Genomic DNA, 13,329 nt, shown 5'->3' with positions numbered 1-13,329 from the left:
AGGTTATCAGGGCAAGAGGCTTCAATAAGAAGATGAGTTTTGGGAGCATCTGGGTGGCTCAGTTGGTCAAGCGTCTGACTCTTGACTTCAACTCAGGTCATGATTTCATGGTGCATGGGATCAAACCCCACATCGGGCTTTGCGCTGACAGCGTGGAGCCTGCTTGGGATTCTCTCTCTCCCTCTCTCTCTGCCCCTCCCCTGCTCGGGCTTGCTCTCTCTCAAAATAAATAAATAAACATTAAAAAAAATAGCTTAAAAAAAAAAGATGATGATGATGATGATGGTTTTTGAACAAAGTCCTGAAGCTGTTGAAGGAGGGAAACTTCCAGACTCTGCCCAGAAGGGCCCTGTGCCTGGGCTTGGGCTCTGCTGTCACAGTCGTGAAAATCTTAATAAAGTTCGAATAAGAAGCCCCACATTTGCATTTTGTACGGGGCACTGCAGTGTATGTAGCTAGGCCTGCTTCCAGATAATCTGGGGAGTACCTGTCCATGCAAAGAGAATGGCAAACACCATACCTGGAGTTTTCAAGGAGCAAGGACGCCAGGTGACTGGAGATGGGAGTCAGGACAGTGACAGGCTGATGCACCACATAACACAAGACCATCCTGAGTGCTGGGCTCGCCCTCTGGGTGAGACAGAGAGCAATCTGTGAGCTTTGGGCAGGGGGTGACACAACACGTGTTTTAAAAGGATTACTCTGGGGGTGCCCGGCTGGAGCCTGGTTGGAGCATGCGACTCTTGATCTCAGGGTTGTGAGTTTGAGCCCCAAGTGGGGTATAGAGATGACTTAAATAAATAAAACCTTTGGGGGCAGCTGGGTGGTTCAGTTGGTTAAGCATCCGACTTCAGCTCAGGTCATGATCTCACAGTTCAGGAGTTCAAGCCCTGCGTTGGGCTCTGTGCTGACAGCACAGAGCCTGGAGCCTGCTTTAGATTGTGTCTCCCTCTCTCTCTCTGCCCCTCCCCTGCTCATGCTCTGTCTCTCTCTCTCACTCTCAAAAGTAAACATTAAAAAAATAATAAATAAATAAAACTTTAAAAAATAAAATAATATAAAAAATAAAAATAAGAAAATGATTACTCTGGACTTTTACTGAGACTAGGTAAGACAGATGGGCAGGAGTGGGATTAAGGTGACCAGTTCAGAGGCTATTATTGCCCTAAATGACATTGGACATGGCTTGGACCAGAGTGCCCTTAGTGCAAAGGTAGTGAGAAGTAGTCAGATTCTGGGTGCATTTTGGAGCATTTGCTAGATTTTACACAGTGTGAGAGTTGAAAAGAAGAGTCAATGATGCTCTAAAGTTGGCCTGAACAACTGGAAGGATTTGGGAATGCGCAAGACCGTGAGAGAAGCAAATTTTCCAGGGAATGTGAGGAATCCACTTAGAGATTTTTTTTTTTTAAGTTTCTTTATTTTTTGAGAGAGAGAGAGAGAGAGAGAGAGCATGAGGAGGGGAGGGGCAGGAAAAGAGGAAGAGAGAAGATCCCAAGCAGGCTCCCCGCTGCCAGTGCAGAGCCCAATGCAGGACTCGAACTCACAGACCGTGAGATCATGACCTGAAATCGAGAGTCAGACACTTGATTCTGACTGAGCCACCCAGGCGCCCGTCACTTAGAGATGTTTTAACTTTAAGGTGACTATTCCATCTTGAAGAAGAGATGTCCAATAGGTCATCTGTGTCAGGAGTTCAGGGGAGAACCCAACTGGCAACGTATATTTAGGATTCATAGGCTCAAATGGACGAGATTTAAAGTCATGGGAGTAGATGAAACACCATACAAGCGTGCAGACAGAAAAGCAGTTCGCAGGGTGAATTCTGAGGTGCTCCTGTAGTAGAGGTATGAACGTGAGGGGGAACCAGCAAAGGGAGCCCCTAAAGCATGCTCCATACAGAAAAATTACCATCCTAATAGAGCCTGACAGAGAAGAATATCTTTCAATATGTTGAAAAATAAGTGGCATGCAGCCCTGCAGATGCTTCCAGTCTTGACATCAATCCGGGCTTTGGTAACAACTCCCAGTTCAGACAAGCCATTAGCAGAAGAGCCGTGAACCCCAAGCCATGGAAATGACTGATTACTAATATTGTTGTGGTGGTGGTGGTGGTGAATAATTTCAAAAGAAGAATGAGAAAGAGTGTCTGGACTTGTAGGATGTCCAATGATCCCAGGTGCCCTGAGCCCGAGGCGATCCCCAAGGCACAGCATTTTGAATGCTAACACTGGAAAGTCCCAGGCAAACAGGGATGAGTTGGTCAACCCAACCTGGTGTCAGTCATTCAAATTCAGTCCTCCCAGCTACTTATCTTGTGTTTTCTCATCTGTAAAAATAGGAGTAATACAGGATTGTTATTAAGATAAAACAAGAATATTGCACATCAGAATGCCTGATAGTAGGTACTCAATAAATAGTAGTTATTATTTATACTGGAAGAAAGACATCACTAGATTATGGCAAGCAAAGTATTTGGGGTTCACAATTATTTTTTAATTTTTTTAATGTGTATTCATTTTTGAGACAGAGGTAGAGTGTGAGCAGGGGAGGGGCAGAGAGAGAGGGAGACACGGAATCCAAAGCAGGCTCCAAGCTCTGAGCTGTCAGCATAGAGCCCGACACGGGGTTCGAACTCACAAACCGTGAGATCATGCCCTGAGCCGAAGTCGGACACTCAGCCGACTGAGCCACCCAGGCACCCCTGGGTTCACAATTATGATGCTGACTTACGAAGGAACGCTAACACACGTTCATTTTATTCCAGTTTAACACCATTATCGTTAAGAGGTAGAGAGGTCATGGGGCGCCTGGGTGGCGCAGTCGGTTGAGCGTCCGACTTCAGCCAGGTCACGATCTCGCGGTCCGTGAGTTCGAGCCCCGCGTCAGGCTCTGGGCTGATGGCTCGGAGCCTGGAGCCTGTTTCCGATTCTGTGTCTCCCTCTCTCTCTGCCCCTCCCCCGTTCATGCTCTGTCTCTCTCTGTCCCAAAAATAAATAAAAAACGTTGAAAAAAAAAAAAAAAAAAAAAAAAGAGGTAGAGAGGTCATGACGTGAAATAAAGAGAGGAAGCCCAACACAGTATTTGCTTCTGTCATAAACAGAATTTACACCATCATAATATTAACACCAGTTACTTACTTTCGACTTATAGAACTGAACAACAGATAAATTATGGGAGGGGCGCCTGGGTGGCTCAGTTGGTTGAGCGTCCAACTTTGGCTCAGGTCATGATCTCGCGGTTTGTGAGTTCGAGCCCCACATCGGGCTCCGTGCTGACAGCTCGGAGCCTGGAGCCTGCTTCGGATTCTGTGTCTCCCTCTCTCTCCCCCTTCCCTGCTCACGCTCTCTCAAAAATGAATAAACGTTAATAAAAATCTTTTTTTTAAGTTGTAAAAAAAAATTATGGGAAAACCAGAGTTTCAAAACAAATTATAAAGAAGCCCAACACAATATTTGCTTTTGTCATAAACAGGATTTACACCATAATTTTAACACCAGTTATTGACTTTCGACTTGTAGAACTGAACTATAGATAAATTATGGGAAAACCGTAGTTTCAAAACAAAGTAAAAATGTTATTCATCTGGATTTTGTCAAATAAATCTATAGCTGTCAAAAGCGGGGGGATGGGGGTGCCTGGGTGGCTCAGTCGGTTGGGCGTCCAACTTCAGCTTAAGTCACGATCTCGTGGTCCGTGAGTTCGAGCCCCGCGTTGGGCTCTGGGCTGATGGCTCAGAGCCTGGAGCCTGCTTCCGATTTTGTGTCTCCCTCTCTCTCTGCCCCTCCCCCATTCATGCTCTCTCTCTGTCTCAAAAATAAATAAACGTTAAAAAAAAAAGCGGTGGGATGAAAATGGGGTAAAGAGGGGCAGAAGGCAGTAGAGGCACCAAGGCTCACTATGGGAAATTAAACACTGTCTCTTGTTTGTGCACCAAGAGGTTGAGATTTCAATGTTTCGCTTAAAGACGCCCGATTACAGTGGAGGAAATGAGACGGGAGTTCGAGCCATTTTGGAAGGTGGGTAAGTGGTGAACACATTTTAAAGGTGATGGAGGTGAACTAACTCCTCTCCTACTAGGATGGCAAGGCGTAAAGTGGATACAGTTAAAAAATGGTGTAAGGGAGGCGCCTGGGTGGCTCAGTCGGTTGAGCCTCCGACTTCGGCTCAGGTCACGATCTCGCGGTTCGTGAGTTCGAGCCCCGCGTCAGGCTCTGGGCTGATGGCTCGGAGCCTGGAGCCTGCTTCCGATTCTGTGTCTCCCTCTCTCTCTGCCCCTCCCCCGTTCATGCTCTGTCTCTCTCTGTCCCAAAAATAAATAAACATTAAAAAAAAAAATGGTGTAAGGTTCTTGTTGGGAAATATGGAGATACCACCACAGGGGAAAAAAATAGAAAGGTTTAAAGTTGTATCTGGGGACCGGATGAGTTGAGGCAGGAGACAACCTCATAGGTGAATCAGCACTTTCATGATAATCCTTTCTCCATCCCTCTCTCCCCTCCCCCCATTGGACTTTAATAATGTGCATTGACTCTGTTTACGAAAGCTTAAAAGTAAAAAGAAAACAAAGACTGTAAAAATAACTGCCCATTCAAACTAATTTTTTTAAAGGATATTAAGTGCTTTTATGCATTCAGCTTTTCAGAAAACTGAGTTGTTTGGAGTGACTCATTCTTTGGATATGTTAAAAAAAAATTTTTTTTTCCCTACTCCACCCAGTCCCTCCTTCCTTCTGAAGCCAGGCCCCTGTCTATACAGTCACTGAAAACTAGATTCTCACACTTTGATCGCACTTGAACTATTTAGAGAAGACTGACCAGTCAACCCGTCACTGGGTACACCACTGTATTAATCTGCTCGAGCTGCCATAACAGAACATCACAGCCCGGTGGCTTAAACAATGGAAATTTCTTTTCCCACGAGGCTAAAGCAAGGTGTTGACCAGGCTGCAGACCCATCTGGAGCTTGGGGTCCTCTTCCAAGTTCATCCAGGTTAGGGCAGAATTCAGCTCCTTTCCATTGCAGGACCAAGGTCCCTGTTTTCTTGCTGGCTGCCAGCTGGGCATCACTCGGGGCTCCTGCAGCCCACCCTCAGGGGTCAGCCAGGTGGGCCCTCCATAAGCCATCTACCACAGGCTCGGCCGTTGGCTTTGGTCCAGGCTAACAGGAAAGTGCCTCTAGAAACAGAGCTCGCCTGATTCGATCTAATGCACAGATCCCACTCAAATTTTGTCAATCATCCTAATAGTATCTACTATAGGTCTAGGATCTCATTCAGGATCACACCTAACACTTAGTTGTCATGTGTCTTTAGCCTCTAGTTCCTCAGTGTTTCCTTATCTTTTATGGCCTTGACCATTTTTAATGAGAACAGGCCAGTTACTTTGTAGAAAATCCCTGTTAACAGATCGGATGTTTGTGTCCTTCCTAAATACGTATGTCGAAACCCTAACCCACATTGTGATGGTATTGGGAGATGGGGCTTTTGGGAGGTAATTAGGTTTAGATGAGGTCATGAGGGGGGGACCTCATTACGGGATTAGTACCTTTATAAGAAGAGGGGGAAATCCCTCTCTCCTTCTGCCTGTCTCTGTCTCGATCTCTGTCTCTATCTCTGTCTCTCTGTCACGTGAGGACAAAGTGACAAGATGGGCGTCTACGAGTCAGGAAGCCTTCACTGTGATCTCAGCCTCCAGAACCGTGAAATAAGTGTCTGTTGCTTCAGCCACTCAGTCTATGGTATTTTGTTATGGCAGCCTAGCTGAGTAAGATAGTCCCACAGTTTGGATTTATCTGATATTGCCTTCTAATTACATGCAAACTATATATTCTTGGTAGAAATACCCCAAAAGGGATGCTATGTTCTTCTAACGGCAGCCTATCAGGAAGTCCACACTGTCTATTTATCCCAATACTGGTGGTATTTTAACATTTATAAGATAGTGTCTGTCAGAATTCTCTATGGTAAAATTAACTGGGAAGTATTTGCCATTAATTAATAAACATTTAATGCATCGTCTGTGTGGAGACAACTTTGAAATTAGGCAAATATTCGGTCCCTCGTCAAACATTCACCCACTGGATTTAGCATCCATTAATGAATCTGACCTGAATCAATTACTACTATAACGATTGCAAAATGCTTCTAGTTCCATCATTCCCTCTGCACTTATTAATTAGTATCATACTGTGCAGTTTTCCCTTCTTATTGATTGACTGATTCAGTATGGACTCATGGGTTTCTACTTTATTGAGCGGATTATATTTGTTACTATTACTGTTTGTTTGTTGCTCGAATTTTCCCAGACTTAGCCAGTGGAAGCTCCCTTAAGCTGATTCTTACGTCCTTATGACATACCCCGTATTACTCTTTGAACAATTTTTACTTTCTGGCACAAATATATCTTTGAGGCTCAAACTTTACTTGTTTTTTCCATATCTGGAATCAGCCATTTACCCAAAGATCCCTGGTTCCTTTTAGTGGAAAATGGTATTTAGAAACCAAGATCTGGGGGGCACCTGGGTGGCTCAGTCAGTTAAGTATCCCACTCTTGATCTCAGCTCAGGTCATGATCTCCAGGTTTGTGAGTTTGAGCCCCACATTCGGTTCTGCACTGACAGTGTGGAGCCTGCTTGGGATTCTCTCTCTCTCTCTCTCTCTCTCTCTCTCTGCCACTCCCCCACCCATAACCCCTCTCTCAAAATAAATAAATAAACATTAAAGAAAATAGAAACCAAGATCTGGGCACTGGTTATGCTCATTGCTACTGGGATATTATTGCTTCTACACCCTCACAGGAGACAGAACTAAAAATACGTGAACACACATACACTTTGCCTATAAATCTGTGTTTATGTCAGTCTATCTACACATACTGACAACCGTGGGTTCACAAACATTTCCAACTCCAAACCATCACCACAGGGTTTTCTCCAGCCTCTGCTTTTCCATGTTTTGTAATTTCCTTTTCAGATCGTGAGAAACTGGATTCCACCGTTCTCAATCTTTACTTTTTTGGCCAGTTCCCCAGTGGTAACCAATCTCCTGACCACTCGCACAGTCTCCTTGGGCCGTGGCCCTGGCAGCCCCAGCCACGTTGGCTGAGCCATTGGCCCTGGTCTCACCAAACACACCAACCACAAAGGTCGAATCCTCAACCCTAGCTGTCCTGACTGGCTAATTCTTTGGCATGGGCACCACCAGTCTTGCCAGCCAATTCCCCATCCCCAATTCTACAGACCTTGTTGAGGGCGCCAAAGAGATGACTTTTTTAAAAACCCAGAGAGTGCTGCCGTGATTAAAATTGTTTATTACTGGTGGGGCACCTGGATGGCTCAGTCAGTTAAGCGTCCAACTCTTGATTTCAGCTCAGGTCATGATCTCATGCTTTGTGGGTTCAAGCCCAGCAGAGGACTCTCTGCTCTCAGCCCAGAGGTCACTTCGGATCCTCTGTCTCCCTCTCTCTCTGTCCCTCCCCCTCCTCTCTCTCAAAAATAAACGTTTAAAAAATTGATTATTACTAGAGAAGAAAAAGACCTCAGTGGAACAGAATAAAGAATCCAGAAACAGACCTAAATATCCATGCATTTTAGTTCATACTAAAGGTGTCATTTCTGATTAGTGGATTTACAGGGAATCTAGTCAGTGGCATAAATAAAATAGTGTTGGGGAAATTGAAGAACTGTTAAAAAAAATATGAGGCTGGGCTTATAATTTATTGTTTATACCAACATTAATTACAGATGGATCAAAGATTTTGAATAAAATATATCCACATAATTTGTGAATAAAGCGTGAATAATTTATATATTCGATCTTGGAGTGGAAAAGGCTTTTCCCAGAAGGAAAGCAAAGCCAAGGGGCTGTAAGGCAGAAGTCTGATAAATGTAACCACACAAAATTATACATTTATGAAATTTCTCTTCGATCAATCAATACGGCCTAAAATTCACTGGGGCTGACAAAATAATTTCAAACAACAAGTGCAAAATAGAAGAATAAGGAAAAGATATGCCGGCAGCTTAAAGAAAATAAAAAGGTGGATGGGTAATCCTTCCCAGGCTTGCACCAAAGTAAGAAAAATGAGAACCAAGACAAAGCGATGCAGTGCTTCTCCCATGAGAACGGAAGGCAGGGCTGCTGATCGGAGCCACAGAGGCTGGGACACTCTCCACACCACTGCCCCACACCGCACCTGTCTGGTTGAGCATGCGCATTCTCGCCTGCTGTCGTGGACTCAAAGTGCAAATTCATGAACTCTTTCTGCAAGAAAATTTGGCAATTGATTTCGATATTTAAAATGTACCTACCTGGGGCGCCCGGGTGGCTCAGTCTGTTAAGTGTCCAACTCTGGATTTCAGCTCAGGTCCTGATCTCTCGGTTCGTGGGTTCGAGCCCCACATCACTCTGTGCTGTCAGCACAGAGCCTGCTTGGGATTTTCTCTCTCTCTCTCTCTCTCTCTGCCCCTCCCCTGCTCGCACTCTCTCTCTCTCGCAAAATAAATATTTTTTTTTAATTTTTTTAAATAAATAAAATGTACAGACCTATTAACCCAACCATCCCAACACTAAGAATTTACCCTAAGAATATACTGGCAAAAGTCGCCAGGTGTCTCTTCAACTCTTGTAGGATGTTGACTGCAGCCTTTTTCATAATAATGAGAGAGAAAAAAATGGAACCAACTACACGAGGAACTGGCTAAACAAAGTATAGGTACATCCATCCTCTGAAGTAAAATGCCACCTTTAAAGAGAATGAGCTAGTGCTCTAAGTGCTGATATGAAAAGGTTTATGAAGACTTTATATTGTTGTTTTTTTTTAAAGCTAACTACTGTGAGTATAGGAGAAACCGCTTTGTATTAACAAAATTTTATATAAAGAGATAAACACAGGGGCACCTGGGAGGCTCAGTCAGTTAAGTGTCTGACTTCGGCTCAGGTCAGGATCTCACGGTTTGTGGGTTTGAGCCCCACGTCAGGCTCTGCACTGACAGTATGGAGCCTGCTTGGGATTCTCGCTCTCCCTTTCTCTCTGACTCTCCCTCCCTCCCTCCACTTCTCTCTCAAAATAAATTGATAAACTTAAAAAAGAGAGAGAGAAATACAGATTTGCAGCTACTCATAGACTTTTTTTTTTTTTTTCCTAATTTATGGAGGCTACTTCAAGACCATCTGAAACAAACATAGGGGGAAGGTGATACCCGTATTCTGATCTTTCCCTCAGAGCTGGGTTCCTTCGGACTGAAAAGCTTTAACGGGGTGGCCTTTGAGGAAGGACAGTTTTGTCTCTTGCAGTTTGAGGTATAATCCAGAGATGCCTCCAATTCTGGACTTTTCCTACCCCACCTGGTCCTTTTCTGCTTGAAAATGAGTCCGCTCCTGCCTGGACACATCTCATAATTCAGGTCCACAGGGGAGCTTGGGTGGCTCAGTCGGTTAAGTATCTGACTTCGGCTCAGGTCATGATCTCACAGCTCGTGAGTTCAAGCCCCACATGGGGCTCTGTGCTGACAGCTCAGAGCCTGGAGCCTGCTTCAGGATCTGCCTCCGTCTTTCTCTGCTCCTCCCCTGCTCACACTCTGTCTCTCTCTCCCTCTCAAAAATAAACATTTAAAAAAAGAATTCAGATCTACAACCCCTTATCCACAAATGTGAAACCCAAAAAGCTCTGAAAAATAAGTTTTACTGTAGCTCATTCCTGTAACTCCATGGCAGTAAAACTCGACCTATATTGGTGTGGGTTATTTTTAATCTCTATTTATCCTTGCTCGTGTGAATAATCATGCATCTCACTGCAGAAATAAGAATATGCTTGATTATGGGGTGCTATCCCAGACTCTGCTGGGGAGTTTTGTGCTACACTCTATAATATCTGCCCTCTTAACTTCCTAAATTTAGAAAACTTTTGAATTCTCAACAGCATCTGGCTCCAAAGGGTTTGGACCTGTACCTTGCTAAAAGCAGCAACGTGCTGCTAACTCACCCTAAAATTCTGGTTCTTTCCAACTTCCATTCCCATTATTATAGGCTCAAGAGGAATCTGTATCTGCCTTCCTGGCTCTCTCAGGCAGTGTTTTACCAACTCTATTTCCCCAGCATGACAAGGATCCACCTCACTGGCTGGTGCCCAGATACCAAGTTGATGATACATTATTTTGGATCTTTATTATGGCAGCCCTCCACTCCTGGTTCTAATTTCTATGTATTTAGAATAGTCTAAACTGCTATCATAAATACGACACCAAATGAAACGGCTCAAGCAAAGTAAACCTTTACGTTCACGCGACGTTTGGGGGAAGCGATTCCCCGACGGTGAGAAGCTCTCTTCTGCGTGGTCATGCAGGGACCCAGGCTGACAGCTCTGGCCCGCGAGGTTACTCTGGCCTCCACCTGCTCACCACCAGCTTGAGAGAACTCACCTAAAACATTCCTCGAGGGAGAACTGTCACCTAGAGATAGCCACACCTAACTACAAGAGAATTTAAGGAATGTAGGGTAGCCCGAGAATCCTTACTAGCTACCATTAATGAAGAGCCAAACATTCCTGAGCACGCTCATTCTAGCCATGAACAAGTCTGGCTAGATTGTTCTTTGGGATTTTTATGGATATAAAATATGGCAGAAATGGAAGAGGGGGGACCAGTGATCATCTGTCAAGGGCGGGGCATGATTTTTGGGTAAATCTGGAGGACGGTGAAATGAGAGCCAGTGTGGTGCGTGAGGAATATGAACAGAAGAGGAAGCCATTAGATATATTATTTGCTGTTCCTCCTTTACCAACCTCTAAATGTTGAAAAACCCAATAGTAGGGACCTCTGATCTGTCCTGAACTTCATTCTATTCTCTCTACATGTGACTATAAAACCCATGCATAGATCTTTGATTTCCAAAAGCTCAGACCTGACAGCTAAACTCTTCTAGCAACTCTTTATCTTCTGAATATCTAAGAGGCATCTCAGGATAAAATGCAGTTAGAGAGACTGGCTAATTGTTCCATAAATCCCCATCTTATGCACCCAACTAAGCATTTCCTGGCTTCCCATGATGCTAGATGAAGGCATAGAGCCTAGCAGATCACAAGATAGAAAGGGCTTAGATTCATGAATAAATGCATAAAACATTACTCTCTGAATACCCGCATTGAACTGCTTTGTGAACAAGAAAAGAAAAATCTATTGTGTTCAGCCATTCCTATTTTAAAGCTATTTGTCCAGCAGCCGTTAGCCTACCCAGGCTACAGACGTCCAAAACTGAACCTGACTCTCCTACCCAAATGCCTGCCCCCACCCATCCCCACCCATCTCCTCTACCTACTGTGGTAATTCCTTGGTAAGTGATGCCTTTCTCCATTCTATTGCTCAGAACAGAAGCCTTGACTTCTTTCCTTACCCACACATTGAGTCCACAAGCAAGGGCTCTTGGTTCTCTCTGTATTATTTCAGTTTGACTACAATAACAAACCCAAGCTCGCAGTGATTCACAATAAATATTTGTGGCTCAAATATGGCTCAAATATGGCTCACACACGTCTGTGACTGAGCTGGGCTTCGCTAACTTTGGTTGAGTTCAGCCCAGTTTGGCTCCAGACTGCAACGCAGATTCGGGTCTGCAAGCCATGCTTCTCATTCTGAGACTCAGAGGGAAGAAACAAGGGATTCCTGGAACACGCTCTGTTTTCATGGTGGGAGGGGCAGCAGCACAAAAGAGAGGAGAGCAATTTCCCATGCCTCATTGAAACTGCAGTCACCATCTGTAATTATACTGGTTTTATTGACAGTTTCCCCTATTAGGATGTAAGTTCTATTAGTGCCTGGCCTCTACTAGGCACTTATAGGTTTGTTAAATTCATGTTAAATGAGAGCATTCTGGGAAAGTAGTTTGCATCTAGGCTGTTAAGGATCTTGAAATGCCCTGTTTGAGAGTCTGCACTTTCATTCTACAGGCACTGGTCAGTCATCAAAGTTACTGTAATTGTCCAGATCAGAGGATACTTAAGGCCCAAACTGAGGCAGAGGGACTAGTAAGAAGACTGTTTGGGGTGCCTGCATCAAGAATCAGTAGTAGTAACAACATTTATTAAGTGCCTACAGTACTCCCAGACACTGTGCTATCTTCCTAACAAGCCAAGCAAAATAGGTGTTACTATACCAGTTTTGTATCTATCTACAAGGGCAAAACGAATTTCGGAGAACTTGTATAATTTCCCCCAGAATCACATAGCCATTAAATAAATGGCTATTCTGGGATTGTAGCCAATCCCCAAGTGCAAGAAATGAAGCCACGATTCTAGTTAAGGTCATTATTTAGATGATGTCCTTTGCTGAAATGCATAAAGGTTTGACCGCAGCTTTGGAGACCCTGTGAGAAGCCCGTAGCGCAGTTAAGTGGTTCTTCATGAAAACAGAAACGGCCGCTGGCTAACTTGCTGAGTAGGATAGTTCTTAGAAGGCTGTGGGGGCTCACAGAGTCAGTGACGGCCTGCAGATACAGGCTTCATAAAAAGGTCAGGAACCCAGGGGACTTCCAGAGAGCTGGGCCACAGGAATGAGTCATTCATGCATTCTTCTGACACTCCTCTCCCCTCCCTTTTTGTTCTGTTTTGCTACAGTCCCCACTCCTGTCTGTAATCTTTGGTTCCACTGGTTTTCTGTTTTCGACAAAGTCTGGTTAAGCCAGCTCTACCTCCTCCCCCTACCAAAGCCTCACCTGTCATGAGATTTTTTTTTTTTTTAATATTTTAAAATGCTTATTTATTTTTTGAGAGAGAGAACAAGAGGAAGGGCAGAGAGACAGAGAGAGCAGAGGATCCAAAGCAGTCTCTGCACTGACAGCAGAAAGCCTGATGTGGGGCTTGAACCCATGAACCCTGAGATCAGGACCTGAGTTGGATGCTTAACCCACTGAGCCACCCAGGCACCCTTATGAGATTTTTTAAAAGAAGGTCCTCAGCAGTGAAGTACTTGTCTGTGGTCAGAGATAAGTGAGAAAGGAAGGGGCCAGAATGAATGCTTCAGGTTCTTCACTCCTTTTACCACCTCAGGCTGCCTCTGCTTATAGATCAACAGTAACTTACTGAGTTTCAGCTGCTGTAACAAAAACACCATAGGCTGGATGGCTTACAGAGAAAACTTATTTTTCTAAGTTCTCCAGGCGGAGAAGGTCAAGATTAAGGTGCCAACAGATTGAGTGTCTGATGAAAGCCTGCTTTCTGGTTCACAGACTGCACTCTCTCATATGTGAGGTCTGCTCTGTCCTCACATACAGCAGAAGGGCCAAGGGAGCTCTCTAGGGTCTTCTATGAAGGCACTAATCCCATTCACCAGGACCCC

Source organism: Panthera leo, chromosome F3 (assembly GCF_018350215.1).
Source record: "Panthera leo isolate Ple1 chromosome F3, P.leo_Ple1_pat1.1, whole genome shotgun sequence".
In the NCBI taxonomy this organism is placed as follows: domain Eukaryota; kingdom Metazoa; phylum Chordata; class Mammalia; order Carnivora; family Felidae; genus Panthera; species Panthera leo.
The sequence above is the reverse complement of the archived record's forward strand: the minus strand, read 5'-3'. Positions refer to the sequence as shown.